Source organism: Martes martes (genome assembly GCF_963455335.1).
Source record: "Martes martes genome assembly, chromosome: 5".
In the NCBI taxonomy this organism is placed as follows: Eukaryota; Metazoa; Chordata; class Mammalia; order Carnivora; family Mustelidae; genus Martes; species Martes martes.
The window spans coordinates 135,947,754-135,965,536 of NC_137892.1; the positions used below are offsets into that span (position 1 = coordinate 135,947,754).

General features: G+C 44.5%; 1 protein-coding gene across 1 annotated transcript in view; it reads right to left on the bottom strand.

Moving 5' to 3' along the window:
- Positions 1-17,783, bottom strand: part of EGFLAM (EGF like, fibronectin type III and laminin G domains) — a 373,971-nt gene that overhangs the window by 173,887 nt on the left and 182,301 nt on the right. Inside the window, exon 6 of the mRNA XM_080803310.1 lies at positions 8,897-9,019. The gene's annotated coding sequence lies outside the window, so the exon portion shown is untranslated. The remainder of the gene's footprint in view (positions 1-8,896; positions 9,020-17,783) is intronic.

Sequence of the window (17,783 nt, forward strand, 5' to 3'; positions counted from 1 at the left end):
GCCGAGCAGGTGAGGCGAGAGACACAGGCTGTCCCCGGGGCCACCCTGAGGGCCGAGCAGGTGAGGCGAGAGACACAGGCTATCCCCGGGGCCACCCTGTGGAAGCTCCCACCACAGCCTCCAACGCCCGAGGCCCTGCCTTCCAGAAACCCAGCTCTGCAGCACTGGACCACTTCTGAGCTAGACAGATGGCCAACTACTCCCAAAAGAATTCTAAGGTTATTAAAGTTCTGGGCTCAGGGTAAGAAACACGAAGCAAAAACCAAAAACACCACTCAGTTCCTTTCTGGCCAAGTCATTCTTCCATGAGAAAGAATTCTGAGAAACCAGTACTGCCTCACGTTATGACATTTACTCTTGATCTTGACCTCTTTGTCCCTTTACCTCACAGGGAATCCAAGGAGAGAGAGAGAGGAGAGGGAGGCTTCTTATAGGGATTAGATATGGTGTGGAAACAAAGAGAAGGGTAGGAGGGCTGACAAAATGGAGGAGTGGAGGAAATATTTCTGCTACGTTGCTTGGACTGCATGGATGTCTGTAGTTAGGTGCTGGGGAGATATATGCCCTTCAAAGCGGGAAATATGTGTGGCCTTTATGAGCTCCAGCATTCCCCAAGAAGCAAGACAATCTGGATCGCATTGTAGTGAAGGACTTTGGTTTGCAAAGGGAGAAGGAAGGACATACAGAAGAGATGAGCACCACCCCCCCACCAAATGCATGCTTTGGGAAGGGGACTTGCATGAGAGTTGTAAGTGAGGACATAAGCAGGCCCTCGTGACCAGCGGGTTGTTCGGGCTGGCATGCAGGAAACAGAACAGGAAGGCCTCTGACTCAGTAGTCAATAAGCCTCACTCCAGTAGCAGCAGAAACCACCTAGAGGCTCCTAGATTCACCCTCAACAACGAGCAAGATACATTGCCCGCCAGCTAACTCTGCTCTTCGAGACTCTTGTTTTTTTCTTTCTGGGTTTCTCTGGATCTTCCCTGTAGTCCAATTTTACAGGTAAGGAAATGCTGAGGGATTGGAAAGGAAACGATGAGAGCTGTGCATCTCCCTAAAGATGGTCTTCTAAGGAAGACCTTCAGTTCTCAGCCCTGACCTGGCCTTGTCTCACTGCCCCTGGGGCCTCAGGCAAACTGCAAAGACAAGAGGAAAGGCAGGGCCCTTGTGCAGTCCTCCAGCCCCTCTCTGGGCCAGAGAGGGAATTAACACCATGAGTTACCAATCTGCCTGTGGGAGCAGGTGTGTGGCTAGCTGTGTGTCTGGATTTCTCTTTCCCACCTTCCTGCTCTGCATCAGAAACACCAGTCCTCCCTGTGCTTCCTGGGGAGACTCTGGATAAGGAAGAAGTACCCACTCAGGAGGGCCTGGGTACTAGTTCCTGTTCAGCTTCTGATGTTAAGTTGGACAAGTCCCTTAATCACCCTTAGCCCAGTTGTCAAATGAAGCCTTTTCACTTCCTTCCAGGTCTCTGATTCTAATCTGTGATCTGAAAAGGACTAAAGGCTATGTGAAGTTTCCATGCCAGGGAGATGATGGTGTCCTCTACCCTACCTAGGGTCAGAAGCCCCTTTATCTACCTCCAGGTCCTTGGATAGATCCTTGGCCCTCACAAGATTTAGCGCCAGGAGTTGAATAAGAGAAAAGTGATTCATCGACGTGGTGACGTGGTTATACCCCCCCTGATTCTTGCAGATGAGGTCAGTGGACAAAGGCTTCCAGAACTCCATCTCCGTATCATTCACACTGCTACCCTGGAAGGCCTGGGCACGATCCCATGTACAAATGTTTAATAGCAGGTAAGAGGCCCCGCACCCACAGCAGCAGGGATAACGTGCTCCACCTGGCTCTGTCCCATGGGAGCTCCCCTTTTTAGCCAAGAGGGAGACACCCTCCAGGACCGGTCTGCAGACCTCTGCTACCAGGACGGCTAAGGACTCCCTTCCCAGTCCTGACTAGCACAGCCCGAATCCCATTCCACCACTTACTAGTTGTGTGACCTTGGAGGAGATATTTAATCTCTCTGAGCCACAACTTTATCTTCAGTTCAACAGGGGTAATAATAGTACCCATCTCACAGAGCTGCTGGGTTGATTAAGTATCAGTACGTGCCAAGTTGTTAGAGCAGTGTAGCAAGCACTTAATTAGAGTTCGTTATTATTATTTCATTTGACTTAAGTTAAGAGCTGTCATTTCTTGTTAGACTCGGCAAATGTAGAGGTTTCTTTATTAATGGCCAATGGCAGAAGATGAGCTATCTTGGGGCGGAGGGAAAGGTTGCCTATGTCGGACCCAGATTAAACTCATCATTGAAGCTGCTACTTGCTTTTTTCCCACCAGAGCTAGGTGGGGATAGGGAATTTTCAGGTTGATTTTGAATCCAAGAATTCCCTGTCTTTCAAGAGTGTTAGGAGACAGACAGGGTCATCCAAAGAAAACAGGACTGTTCCAGCACGCCTACATGGTGGCCGGGCTCCCTTCAAAGTAGTGTTCACAGACCAATTTCTATTGAGGAAACAGGGTACAAAGAAATTCCTATATGGATCCTAGCAGGATTTTCTGGTGTCTGGGGAAGATTATAAATTAGCTGGTTGCTGTTCACATCAGAGCCAAGCAGGGCACATTCAGGTTTTAATCTGGACCAATTTTCTGGATCAAAAACTAGTCTTTCCAAGGGATGTAAATGAGCCCAGGAGGACATTTTCCCCTGAAGTTTATAAAGTAGCTGTCATTTTAATCTGAGCAGCTTTCCAACCTGAAAGCCAGTGTCTGGAGAAAATTATAAAATAATGAAAAGCTCTTCTAGGCTGAACCTAGTCCAAACACCTCTTCTACCTCAAATTTGGTGTATTTAATATGCCAACATATTTAGAAAGGTAGAGTTTCTACTATCAAAACCCTATTCAAGCTTCAAATAAAACCAAAGAGGCCAAGATGGCATATGCATGGCATGAGTATCAGAATGAGAGCCTGGATGAACCAGGTAGAAAACATTTTTAGGAGAGAAGCTACAAAAAAATAAAAAAGGAAATAGGGTGAACCATATGAGCAGTTCTATATACACTAGGCTTTTGTGAAATGCTTTTCACAAAAATTCTGCTTAAATGGATTGAAATCTATCCTTAAAAGAATATTACATACACTGCTTAAGCCTAAGAACTATAGATAGATAGATATAACTAGGCATGGCTCAAAACCTGTGACTAGGTGGTTTTATGGGGATAAACCGCAGAATACAATGATCATGATGTGCTTATCTTAAGGAGAAAAGTTAGAAAGAATTCCTTCACTGAAATCCTTGAAGATGTGTGTATGCGTGCATGTGAGAAACAATTTAATAGAATATTGCCTTGGACTGCTGCTATCATCTCCAAAATAAATTGAATAGTGGCTCTAGAATAGATCCTAATTTAAGTGTGTTGCAGATTATGATATTGACTAAGTTTCAAGGCAGGTAGTGATAGATACGGCTTGAAGAGTGAGGGGTCCCCCAGAGCTGAAAGGCAACAAGTCCTATTTCCAAATGAAGAAATCCTTGAGCAGTGAAAATATTTAAGCAGCCATATGGGAACCTGCCAACATTATTTTCTTCACCCTCTGATAAATTTCCCTGGTTTGTCTCTTTCTTATAGAATCGTTATTTGTGAAGATAAACTGCACTTTCTGCAGAGTTTTGCAGACTGCATTCAAATAAAGTTATATTGCTTTCTATTGTTCATAAGATGTAATTAATCCCATAAGACAACCTCGCTTACAAAGTAAACTAAAAACCAAAAACCAAAAAACAAAATCCCAGAAAAACACAGATTTTTCAGCATTCAAAATACAGCCTCAGCAAAGTAGAATAAAAATCGTTATTCAGGCAACAACGTTTAGAATTTATTGTTTAGAACGCTGTACCTTGAATAATCTCACAACACAGACCAACTCAAAGCAGACAAAAATACACCAAGAACTTTTACCAGTGTAACTAGAGGAAATGCAGGTTAATTCTTTGTAATAGCCTACAACACCATACACTTTGTAATTGCCCTCGCAAAGACAGACAGGAGTTCAAAATGCTGTAAAATTAACCCACCAGGCACTTCTTTTTGAGAAAACGGCCCCAGAGCAGAAACCATCCTTAAAAGCAGAGGCCACATCCCTACACACTGCCACGGCAGGACCAGAGATGGGCACAGGGAACTCCAGGCAAATCTTCAGACACTTAACAGGAAATGGCTGGGCTCTGGACAATATGAATTCAATAAAGATGTTTAGAGACACAGGAGGAGCTGTTTGACTTCTCTTGCACAGTTGCAATCCTCTGTAATTGAGACAGCATGATCGCTGTCCCTGCTCTCAGCTCTGTGCTCAAATACACAGCCCTCCACCTCTACTGTGTCTGGAAAATAGATTATTCTTTTAACAAACAAACATCCCTGGAACCGGCCTGAGCTGGGGCGCGGGGGGGGGGGGGGCGGATTGAGGGGGGCGGGGTGGAGCGGAGCTGAGGGCGAGGTCGCGTCTTTTCCCACCTCTGGGCAGAGATGAACCCAGTTAAACTGCCGCGGGTCAGTGGGGTAGAGGGGCGGTGCGTTGCCCGTTCTGCGTCCTGGCAGGGACCGGGACCCGCGCGCTCCGGGCGTGGTGCACCCGAGCGCTCCGAGCGCGTTACCTGGTTTTCGGAGAGCTGTTCTGAGCGACACTGCACTCGGTCCGAGGCTGGAAGCCAGAAGCAAGAGCCGGAGCAAGAAGCCTCGGATTAAATCCATTTCACCGCGGGCGCCTGCAAAGTTTCACCAAGTCCCGGACGCACCAGGAAAGGGCGTCTCCTGGAGGACGTGGGGGAGCCGGCCCCCGCGGATCCCCAGCCGGGGGTGAGGAGGTGGAGGGCTGAGGGAGCTGGTCCAGCAACCACGGAGGAGTCGGAGAAGGCAGGGCGGCTGCCGGGAGGTCGGCGTGCGGGAGTGAAGTCCTCTTGGAGCCGCAGGGCTTTTCCGAGGCGGGGGGGCGGGGGCGGCGAAGGAAGCCGACGGGGAGGGACCGGCTGGCGGTGGGAGGGAGGGAAGCTCGACCCGCCCGGGGATGGAATTACAATCGAGTGGAAGTGAGGGGGCAGGCTCTGAGACAATTCACTCTTCGCCCACCTCTGGGGCCGACAGCCCGCCCATCACCCTCCAACGACCCCCGGCTCAGCCCTTCCCTGCCGGTGACCTAGATTGGGGCGCTAGGAGGGGACGACTTCAACCACTAGAGTCGCAGGGCGGGAGTTAGGGGACAGTGAGTCCAGGACCCTCTGCAATCCTGACCCTGAAATCTGGCGCCGCTTCCCGTTCCCCCGGCTGTACCCTCTTCCTCTCCTCCAGCCGCGCCCCTCTAGGTCACTACCACCCAGCTTGGGGACTTTTCCCAACACCTCCAAAGGTTGCTCCGGTCTGTCCGCTCTGTGGGGGAGGGAGGGTGTCTGCGGTTTGCAAGTGGGGGAGGATAAGAGGAAGAGGGGGCGGGACTGGCCGAGTCTAGGGCGCTAAGAAGATAAATGGGATTTAAGGCGCGCAGATGGAGCGCGGAGGCCCCGCCACTCGGCTGGAAACGCGGGGTGGAGATTAGGGCCCAAGGCGGGGGAGCGGGGTTCCCTCCCTGCAGAGAAAGGCAAGTTGAGACCCTCCAGGGGAAGCAATGAAAGTCCAGGTTAAGCCTGGCGTCGGGGAAAGGACAGGAGCTCAAGCCCCCTGGCGGACGGAGAAGACCAGACTGGGACCTGGGACCTGGCGCCCACCAGCTGAGCTGGGGTTGGGGGCCGGGGTGAGGTCCTGACCACTGATTCCGGGACCTGGATTTCCGGGTCAGCTCCTTTCTCCCCTGGATTTGTGCCCTAAGACTCCGTAAAACACGCATTTTGTCGGGTTTCCTGGTGGCGCTTCGAGAAGGGAGACCCCGGGACTCAAGTCCAGTTACACACTAGCGTGCTGATCTTCAAGTCAACGAGAAGAGAAAGCAGATACAATAAATAAACCAAGAGAGCATAAACCTGAAAGAAAACACAGGCTTGGCCAATTCCTGGGGAAAGATCAAAGGCCCTAGGAAGTGCCCCGCAGAGGGAGCCAGCGCTTGCTGGCTGGGAGGACCTCACCGCAAGGTGTCCTGGCCCTTCATTGTTAACCTAGGCTTGGGAGAGCAAGAGGGAGCAAGGTTGACCAATTCCTCTCCGCCCCCCACCCCCCATTTCTCCTGCTCTTTTTAGGAATGAAGTATGCCCTAGCTAGAAGTTCTGTAATGAACCCAATCTTGTTTGTTTGTTAGCAAAGCCTGAGAATATGTCCCTTACCTGCTGGCGTCCCCAGGTGTGCAACTGCCCATTAATAAATTCAAGTCTACTCCCAACTTGAGGATTTGCAAGTCTTAGCTGTGACACCAGACCTTGTCCTTTTACATGAAGTTAGAGTAGAAAAGTTGAACAGACAGTGGACCTCACTTCCAAGGTGATAACAAGGCCATGTTTGGATGCCAGGCAATGTGACTGCCCTCAGGACTTCTAGTCTCAAATGCCGCAGAATTATAGACCCTTGGGACTGTCAAGGCGCCCAGAAATCTGCCTTCAGCATCCTTGGCAGGCCATTCACCTAGGTTTAAGCTCCACCTGTGACAGAGAGCTCCTACCTCACCACGGCCTGAAAGATGTTGGATAGCTCTTTTTATGAGACAGTGATTTTTTTTTAAACAATTTATTTATTTGAGAGTGGGAGCACGAGCAGGGGGAGGAGCAGAGGGAGAGGGAGGGAGAATCTCAAACAGACTCCCTGCAGAGCACAGAACCCAGGACCTTGAAACCACGACTTAAGCCAAAACCAAGAGTCCACCACTGAAATGAGCCACCCAGGCACCCCATGAAAAAGTGACTTTTTGTATCAGACCTAAGGTAGTACCCAGAACCAACCAAGTGTTACCATGATGATAACTTCCATGTGGGTTCTGCTTTTTTCCACTTAAAAATAATTCTCCCTGAGGTAAAAAATCTGAAGCAATAATAACCACTATTACGGCTAGCGTTCATATTAACATCTACTGTATACCAGACCCTCTCTGAAGGGCTTTAGAATCCCAGTAGCAATCATACCAGGTAGATATTGTTATTAGTATTATTTCCATTTGACAGATAAGGAAACTAAAACGTGAAAAAGTTAAGTAACTTTCTCAAAAACCATGCAGCTCCCAAGAGACAAGAGTTCGACCGAATCCAGGTGGTCTGGTTCCAGAGTCCAGGCTTTTAAGGAGACAGAGGGAGACCAGACACATAAGTAGACCAAGTGGTCCAAGTGGACCAGGAATCACGGGAGCTTGGTGTTTAATCTTAGGCTCTGTGTTTCCTGGTAAAATGAAGGGACTAGATGACCCATCCGTAACTTCCAGGTTCTGCTTTGTCTTTATAATCTGATGAACAGCACCATCCAATCCAAGCCAGTTTTGCTCTGAACGTGCCTTCTAAACAACTTGAACAAACTGTTCTTGCAAATTTTGCAAGCCTGAGTATCATCCTTCTTGCATACCTTTGACTTCTGCCCATACTACCTCTTCAGCCCTGGCCCTGGGCCTCCCTTTGATCTTTTGCAGATGGCCATAGGTGATTTGGAAAGCTGGCTTGGTTTCTTCAGAGGCCCCTCTTGTTTGTTCTTTGCAGGATTACCTTCAATTATGTCATTATATTTTACTTCGGAGTGCCTGCAAATGCTCTGGATCCTCAGGCCATTGAGATAAGGCCTTACTTTCTGAGATCTGCTTGCTACAAATCTAGGGCATACTTAGGGCATACTGATCTTATTTCCTTCTGTTGAGAGTCAAATCACAGCCCCCAAGTTTCCCTCTCCTACCAGTCTGACAAACAGTTTATCGCACTTACAAATCTGACTAAAGATAAATGGACACTTGCTTTTCACTTCCTTCCTGCCTGCTGGGAGGAGAGGAACTAGAGAGGGCAAAGCAGCTTTGAATGTTTTATTTTTAAAAATCTGTCCAAATTCACGGGAGGTCTAAACTCAATTAATAAGGTCACCGGTAGAAGGGTGATCTGCCTGCTTTGTTCAATATCATGGGAAAAGAATCTGACCTTTGCCTCGTGGAATGGATTTGGAGGGTGTTTAGATGAAAGTAAAGGCAGAGTTACCAATGACAGAATGTTGAGGAAGTCCCTCCGTGGGAGTGTGGAAGAAACAGCAGCCGAGAATTACCCTTAGATTTAATTTTTTTTCTTTAGAGAGGTTGTACGTACATATAAAATTTGAAGTGTACACCAGGCAGAGGGTATAGTGACACATAAGTGTCACCCCACCCCTCCCAGAAGCAACCGCTATTCTCAGTTTCTTGTATATCCTCCCAGAGATATTCTATGAACATACAAGCAAATACATACACATATACTTAACACAAACAGGAGCATCTTGTACATGCTTTTTAATCTGAAAATCTGCCCAAATCAGCAAGTAGAAATCTGCCTCCCCTTCACTGACTGCTGAATAATATTCCGTTGTGTGATGTACAATTTATGTGTTCTTTGTTGTTTCCTATCGTATCATTATAGACACTCCAGCAGGGCATGACCTTGAATAACAGTTTGTACCTGTTATAATAGACTGCAGGGTACATTTCTAGACTAGCCGTCGCTCAGCAGAAGGGTAATGCCTTTTTCATTTTGATGATTTGGCCAATTTTGGCCTAGGAGAGTATACAAATTTACATTCCCTCAAGCAATATAGAAGCATGACTAATTCCACAAAATCTCATCAGCTCAGGAGCTTATCAAACTAGAAACAGATATTATTTCCGTGTATGTTACATGTTTCCGTCATCATTCAACATATAAAGAAAGGTACACCAATAACAAGCATGCCAATGATGAATTATAGCCAAGTCGGCTTACCTGTATAACTAGTACCCAGCTCAAGAACGAGAATCCTCCCAGCACTTCCAGGAATCCTTCTTTGGGTTTGCTCTCAAGGTGCACAGGTTCCAGAAGAAGTATGAGAAGAGTTCAAACCTCCCACTTAAATACACAAATAAAAATGACAATTACACAAAGAAAAAGAGATCCGTGGACAATGTAAGCATTCCTCACCCCCACTATGAAACAAGCATTAACCAAGGTTTGATCCCACTCTGTGTAAGTCTCTGTGCTGAGAACAGAAGGACTACAGGAAAGAAAATAATGTCCTCTGTGCTCAGAAAAGACAGTTCAGAGAAGAGAACTGCACAGCCCACTTTTTCACAAAGCATGACAAAAGAGGCACTAGATAAGAGTGTTAACAGCATGCTGCTGCTATGTCAAGAGAGAAAGACCTTGTATTACAAATGATAACCTATGGGGCGCCTGAGTGGCTCAGTGGGTTAAGCCTCTGCCTTCAGCTCGGGTCATGATCTCGGGGTCCTGGAATCGAGCCCCACATCGGGCTCTCTGCTCAGCAGGGAGCCTGCTTCCTCCTCTCTGTCTCTGCCTGCCTCTCTGCCTACTTGTGATCTCTATCTGTCAAATAAATAAATAAAATCTTTTAAAAAATACAATTAAAAAAATTTTAAAAAAAAACAAATGATAACCTATGTCCTAATATACTACAATATATAGTCATCGATCTCATGAATGTTTAAATCATGCTTCTATACAGAACAGGGTTCTACCAGGGACACAACTGGAGTTAACAAGGGTAAATTACCTGGTAGTCACCAATCTGTCCTTCCTTCTGCATACCTTCTTAGAAACATAAATTAAAAATGGCTGGTGAATTATGGTTAAGGTAGGCAACCTGATTCTCCAGGCTTTTATTTTAATGTAAACTTTTCAACAAAGTATAAAAATGCATAGATCCTACCTACATGAATAATTCAATGAGTCATCATAAAGTGGACAAACCCATGGAATATGTCCCCAGATCATGAAATAGAACAATTCCTGACCCTAAAAGCTTTTATAGTCCTCCTACTAGTTATAACCTACCCCATAATGAAATAGGAAACCATTTTCGGGGCACCTGGATGGCTCAGTGGGTTAAAGCCTCTGCCTTCAGCTCAGGTCATGATCCCAGGGTCCTGGGATCGAGCCCTGCATCGAGCTCTCTGCTCAGCGGGGAGCCTGCTTCCTCCCCTCTCTCTCTGCCTGCCTCTCTGCCTACTTGTGATCTCTGTCTGTGAAATAAATAAATAAAATCTTAAAAAAAAAAAAAAGGAAACCATTTTCCTAATTTCTAAGACCTAGATTAGTTTTGCCTGTTTTTGAACTTTATATAAATGGATTCCAGTAATTTAATCCAATGACGTACTAATTTATGTCCAGCCCCTTTTACTCAACATTATGTTTGAGATTTTCATCCAAGTTGTGTGGTTATTCTTTTTCATTGGCGTGTAGTGCCCCATTATATGCATATTTGCAATTTGCTTACACACTACTGCTCATGAACACTTGGTTTGTTTTCTGGTTTGGAGCTACAACCAAAAATGTTTCTGTAGTTGTTCTTGTATTTGTCTTTGGTAAACCTAAGTACGCATTTCCATTATGCATAATTCCCAGGTTATATGGTAAGCCCAGGTTTGGGTTTGGAAGATACTGTCAAACAATTTGTCAAGGTGGCTATACCAGTTTACACTCCCACAGGCAGTACATGAGAGTTCCAGTCATTCCACGATCTCACCAGCACATGGTGTTTTGGTGTCTTTTTCATTTTAGTCATGTTGGTGAGTGTGTAATAATGTCACATTGTAGTTTAAATTTGTGTTTTCTTGAAATCTAATGAGGTCAAGCACCTTTTCACTTGTGTATTAGAAATCCTAGTTTGTGGGGGTTCCTGGGTGGCTCAGTCCGTTAAGCATCTGACTCTTGATCTTAGTTCAGGTCTCAATCTCAGGGTCATGAGTTCAAGCCCCACACCGAACTCCACACTGGACATGGAGCCTACAAGGAAGGCAAGCAGGCAGGCAGGCAGGCAGGAAGGAAGGAAGGAAGGAATCCTAGTTTGGAAGTGTCTATCCATGTATTTTGCCCACTTTTCTATTGATTTTTCTACCTATTTCTTATTGATTTGTAGAAGTTCTGTATATAGTCTGGACACAAGTCATAGAATTTTGTTGTTGCTGGTGGATGTTTATATTGAAAATATTTTTCCCACTCTGGCTTGTCTGTTAGCTCTCTTTATAATGATTTTGAATGGATAAAAGTCCTAGTTTTCATGTACAATTGATCAATTTTTTTCATTAGTGGCTAGCATTTTTAATGTCCTGCTTAAGAAATCTTTATATACCTCAAGGTCACAAAGATATTAATCCATGTTTTCTTCTGAAATTGTTACTGCTCACCTTCCATAGTTAGATCTGCGATGGTTTTTGTGTATGGTGTAGGGTAGTCCTTAAGTCTGTTTGACTGGATGCTCCCTCCTGATTTAGATGTGGGCAGGTGCATCTCTGCAGGGAGATGGGGCTTCCAGAGTATGGCTTTGGGAGGGTATCTTTTCCTCCGCAAGCATCAGCCAAGCTGATATTCAGGGCTAACACTGTGACTACACTTCCCACCAGGTATACCTGAGTAGATAGCTACCTTGCATTATATGTTCTGGAGCATAAACAAAGCCCACTTGTTCCAAAATATCTCACCTAAGGTCTCTCAGTTTCCTTGAAATTTCTACCATTTGAAATACTCCCATGAGTTAAGAGTATAACTTGTTAACGATTATATCCATTCTATTCCAAAGAGCTGGAGAGAGATGGAAGAGAGATGCTTTAAGAACATTTATCCAGGTGGTTCTCTTAACATGGACATATTCTCCCTGAAAAGGAGAAAGGGCTCATTAATACTGTGCCTCTGAACAAAGAGGTAAGGACTCATTTATTAGCTAATTGAGCAGTCACCTATGATACCAGTTCCAGGGTCCTCAACCAGTAGAGTGTGTGAGTTTGAGAGTGACTTGGGAATGGGGAATTGGTGGTGGGTGAGGCTCTGAATGTGGGTTAAGGATTGCTGGTAATACCAAAACTCTTGAAGCCATAAACAAACTTTCACTAGAGGAGAGATGGGTAAAACACAGTAGGGAACACAATGGAGCAGTGTTTAGCCACCTGAAAGGGATGGACTTAGAGCTTCATGTGCTAAAATGGCCAAAGTGGACCAAGCAAGCTGCAGAATGGAGCGCAAGTGTTAACAGAGCGGTGGATGCAGGGGGTATTAGCAATGTGTTATATATTTACTGGTTGTATTTTCAAATTATAAAGATCTCTTTATCTGGGTTAAAAAGGAAGTATTAATGCCTTCTAAAAGAAGATAGGCTCAGTCCAGGTGGAGCAACAGCTTGAATGAAGGGGACTGGGAAGCCAAGAGGAGAAATACAGGTCTCACCCATCTTGGGAGAGGGAGGAAAGGAAGAGTTTGAGACAGGAACTCCCAAAGGGGAGGAGGGCAGAAAAGGCAGCTCTCACACATCATGGGCTTCTGTCTGGGGTGCCAGATTTCACGTGTAAGAAAACAAACAAACAAACAAATTACCATCTTCTGGAAATGCAGGGAGAGCCTGTAGCACATTGAAGATTGCGGTTCCCCACACAACAGGACAAAAACCAAGGGCCCCACAGTGGCTCACAGTGGCCCACTGCATGCTGGGAGGCATCTCTTCAGAGCGCTGGCATGCCACTCCAAAATGCAGAGCTTATTCGGGAACAACACAACGTCCAGAACATCTCGGTGGACTGGAGTTCAGGACACCTGTGCCCCAGCCTTGGCCCTGTCACCAACTGTCAATGGGGCTTTGGTGACTCGATAGACCTTTTTAAACCTGATTTTTCTCCTCTGTCATCCAAGGGTGCTGGGTAAGATGAGGTCTCAGCTTGTCCTAACGATCATAGCTTCCACTGAAAAGCTTCTTGACTTTTCCCAATATGGACAGATGCCACTACTTAAAAACAAAAAGGAGTCTTGTAAAAGGCTTGTCCTCCAAAAGACAAAAGAAACAAAAAACAAAAAACTTTGAAGTTGGAAAGCAACAGTCTTTTGCCCAAAAAAAAGGGAAAATAAACAAAAAGAACACAAAACAAAATAAAATATTTAATACACATGCACACACACACAGACACACACATGCACATACACACAGAGGTGGCAGGACCAAAGCAATCCTTTGCTTCAGAAAAGGTTGTAGGAAGCAGGCTCAAAGTTTCCAAGCAGGCCACATCCAGTGTATCCAGACAGAGGAAATGGGGAGGTGTGAGAAAGGAGGGGCAGGGAAGACCAGGGCTGGGAGGTGGGCGTAGGAAGCAGAGGAATGCTGGCATCAGTTTCTGGGTTAGTTAGTGACACTGAAAATAAATGCAAATTTTTTTATGCCAAGAGAAAACCTGTGGAAAGAAGCAAAAGGCCAATCTCTCCATCTGAGTTTGATTATATTTTTATTTGTGCATTTCTTAAGAGAGGAAGTGAGGAGGAGGAGAGGACTGGAAGATTTGAAGGTATGGTCTGATCAGTGTCACCAAGCAGAAGGTGTCAAGGAGGTGAAAAATAGGTGGGTGAGGGGGACATTTGGTTTGTATCCAGCCCCAGAGGAGTAGTGGGGGGCGGGGGGTGGTTTGACAGGAAAAAGTTTAAGCAAGAGAAGAAGTTGTTGGCTTGTCAAGATGGCCATGCTGTGGGACGAAGGAGGAATAGGACAGCTTCAAAGGCTGGTCATAAAAGTAGGAGGGGATGGCTTAGATTCATGACAATATGACATTAACTGACAACATGAAGCAAGGTCAACACTGAAGTACGAGGGAGAAGTTAGCCTCGGGTTCCTCCCCTGTGTAATGGGATGTCACACCTACTGGGAAGGCTGTGCCCATCAGATGGGATGCCCCAGTGTACCATGCATACCATGCACTTGGCACTCACTGGATGTTGGTTTTATTTTATTTCATATCTCACTTTTATCACAGAAACAAGCGAAGTGCTCTCCAGAGTTAAATTCCAGAAGTACTAGTAGATGATTGCTAGCATTGCAGTGGAATCTTGGGGCCAAAGATGAAGCTCCAGACACTTTCAACATGAACTAGAAATAATGGGAAATCAAGGTTTGTATTTTGAAACAGTGAAAGACGTCTCCCAAAATATTGTGACATTTTCAATAAGGATTCTCCCAGGAAGGAATAACAGCTGAGCCATCAAAATAAATAAAGATAGACACAGGATAGACCTATAACTGGTAGGATGCCAATAGCCCTAGCTGCTCCTGAACATTTCTAGCCTATTCATATTTTCCTTCAGCTTTCATGCCTCTTAATTGATCCAGTATGCATGTTTTTCATGTTCCCTATTTCCTTCTTTATTACACATTACATGTCCCTGGATGAGTCACATGGCTTCCCTGACATTAGTTTTCTGGGCTGAACTGAATAGAACTCAAGGTCCTTCCCAGCTCAGACAATTTTGCATCCATGTTTGGGCATGGTGGCCCCAGGCACATCTTTTTCAGTCATCTCTGGCCTCTAACAACTTATCCTAGGAAATGCTACCATGGCTCTGGTATCAGAGCCAAAGGAATAGACCAATGTGTTTGGGGAGACGTTGACTTGCTTATAGTCAGTGAACTAGTGAACTTCATCTCTCTCTAGGGATGGCTTTAATCACCCTTTGTTCCCAAGCTCTATCATAATTATGGGTTTAATTGGGAAAAAAAGCAACAACATGCTATTCAAGCTCTCAACTTTGAATGGAGTGAAAAGCAGTGACAGCAATTTAAAGACTTTATTTTGAAAGCATAAGAAAGTATAAGTGCATATTTACATGTGCCCCCATATGTCCTCACCATGCAGGTGTATGCTTGGGCTTTCCCAAACAGTAGAGAACTATATGGAGGGAAGTTAGGACAAAGAAAAAACCCAGAAGTCAAGAAAACAAACTGAGAGTGGAGAAAGGAACAGAAGTGGAAGATATAGTGACAGAAGGAACATCTCTCATATTCCAAAAAGTCCACAGAATTGTAGCTGATGAGTTTGATAGCACAGTTTCAAATTTCAACTATTTAGCATTTCAATGACAAGTCAAACAGATAAACAAAATTACCAGTTCAAACTGATGGCTATTTACGTGTGCCCTTCTATAAGAAATCTGAATTTATGAAAAAGGTTCAGTTGGGGGATAACTGGGATTTTTTTTGTGTGATTTTTTAAAAAAACTTTTAGGAAAGTAGTTGCTACTTTCCCAATCAAATGTTTTGATTGAGAGTAGAATAGATGCTTAAACAAAAGTATTAGCTTTCATTTCATTTTATATGTATTCAAATATAAAGATAAAACATTATTGAAATGAAAGTGTAAGCCAGTGAAAAAAGTGGAGTGTATATATATATATATCTCCAAATTGATATTTCATTTAAAAAATTTAAAAATGCAAATATTAAATTATTGGAAAAAAATTATACTTAGGGAAAAAAATCATACTTAAAATGTTCTCCATCTTCCTGTTCCAGGTTTTCTTAGGAAGCCAAACCATATGTTCTATAAGAGAAAACAGGAATATTCTAAAACTCTCGTTACCTTTCTGAGGCACTGAAACATAGCCCTCTCTTCCTATAGTACTTGCTCGGCCTCAAGAGACTTTAGTACCAAACTATCTCTAAGATTACTGGGATACTAAAGAACTGAGAATCTACTTTTTAAATCCCTAAAGATCTAAAACTCTATCAAATGTGTCAAATTTATGATTAGTCAATGCTCTAGTACGTTTATCAGATTTGAAAGCTGGGTGAGTAGGAAATGTTGGGGAGGAAAAGGTGTGATAGTATTTTATCCTCAAACATCCAAATTAAGCTATTATTTAGTTTGTAAAACAAGGAAGTATAAAGGAGAGTTTGCAAGCTGTAAATCTTCTAAATTATATTTTAATATATGAATGATACTCATTAGAATCTTAAATGGTAGATCTTCCAAATTTATTATTAAGGGTTTGTTTCGTGTTATATTTTCTTTCTTTTTTAAAGATTTTATTTCTTTGACAGAGAGAGAGAGCACAAGTAGGCAGAGCAGCAGGCAGAGGGAGAGAGAGAAGTAGGCTCCCCACTCAGCAGGGAGCCTGATGTGGTGCTCAATCTTGGAACCCTGGGATCATGAGCCCAGAGCAGCTGTCCAGCCACCCCAGGACCCTATGTTTTGTGTTCTATTTTAATTCATGGTAAATTAATATGACTGTAGGTAGTAAGTTGATTTTCCTTTTAAAGTAACACTTTTTCAGGGTCCTTGTGGCTCAGTCAGTTGCACGTCCAACTCTGGATTTCAGCTCAGGTCATGACAGCAGGGTCATAAAATCAAGCCCTGTGTCAGGCTCTATGCTAAACACAGCCTCTGCTTGAGAGCCTCTCTCTCCCTCTGCTCCTCCCCCTGCTCGAGCATGCTCTCTTTCTTTAAAATAAATAAATAAATAAATCTTTAAAAATAAATAAAACAAAATAACACTTTTTCCCTTCTCCCCAAATTTTTGACTTGATCATATAGTTAGCCTGTTCAGAATTACTGTTAACATGATCTATGTGTCCCCCAAACAATGATTAGTCTAATGCAGAAGTATCTAAATAAAACTAGATCATTTAAAACCTAATAAAATGCCAAAAAAATCATTTTCCCTTAAATCTTACCAAAAAAAAAAAAAAGATTTTAGTTTCTTGAACAGTCATGTCACCAACAAAAGGCTGTATTACTCAAGAGGACCACTGAGAGATGAAAAACAACCAGCCGCTTTTAGGCCAGCAAGATTATGACGTTAGCAAAATTTCTCTCAGACCTGTCAGGTCAGGGCTACGCGGGGCAACTAACGCTCATCTGATGGAACTCACCAGCCTCGCAGCTATAGATCTTCCTCACTCCCGCACCCCAAAGACCGCGAATGCAGAAGCAAGAAAAACGACGGGAAACCGGCAGTGGGCTCCCCGCAGGAGAACTTCCGGTTCCTGCCCAGACACTTCCTGCCCCCAGTAGTTCAGCTGAGAACTGGTTACCAGCAGCCATGAAGTCTGCCCCTGTGTGACCCGGCTTCAGGTTGTTCGCTTTTCTCGTTCCAAACGTTTGGCTCCTCCAGCCCAGAGTACTGCTACATGATTTGTTATGCCCACGAGTGTATGATATTAAAGAGTCTGCAATAAGTTATTTGTGCCAATTTTAAAAAGAGCCCTATTCCCAAGCAAAGTGCAAATGAGAGGTAACAGTTTTGCCTTTCTGGGGGGATATTTGCATTTTCATAGAATATCAAAGCAAGAAATGAAGTAAAGAGTCTGAGATGCAAACAGGTGGCTCTCAATCTGGGGTTCATAACTTGGATGCACATCAGAATCTCATTGGTGAATTTCACAAAATATCAATGCCTGAGCTCCATCTCCACAGATTCTGATTTCATTCGTCAAGGGTGAGGCCTCGTTATTGGGATTTTTAGAAGCTCCCCAAGGGATTTCAGTGCACAATGTTGGAATCTCTTGATCTAGAGTATGTAGAGTGAGAGAGTTCAGCCCCGAAACTGGAAGGTGAAGGCTGTTGAGCACTTGGGGGTAGTCGGGAGGAAGAGGCTGCCGCCAGGACTGCTCTATCAGATGGGATGCTGGTCTGGAGCCTCACTTCTCAAACTTTAATGTGTACACTCATCTGTTGGGGTCTTGCCAAAGTGAAGATTATGATTCAGTAGGTCTGGGTGACTCCCAAGATTCTGCACTTCTAACAAGCTCCCAGATGACGCCCATGCTGCTTGCTGATCCAGAGGCCACATCTGAGTGGCAAGGATCTTGATGACCTTGAGGATCCCTTCTGATCCCAAGATTCTAAGA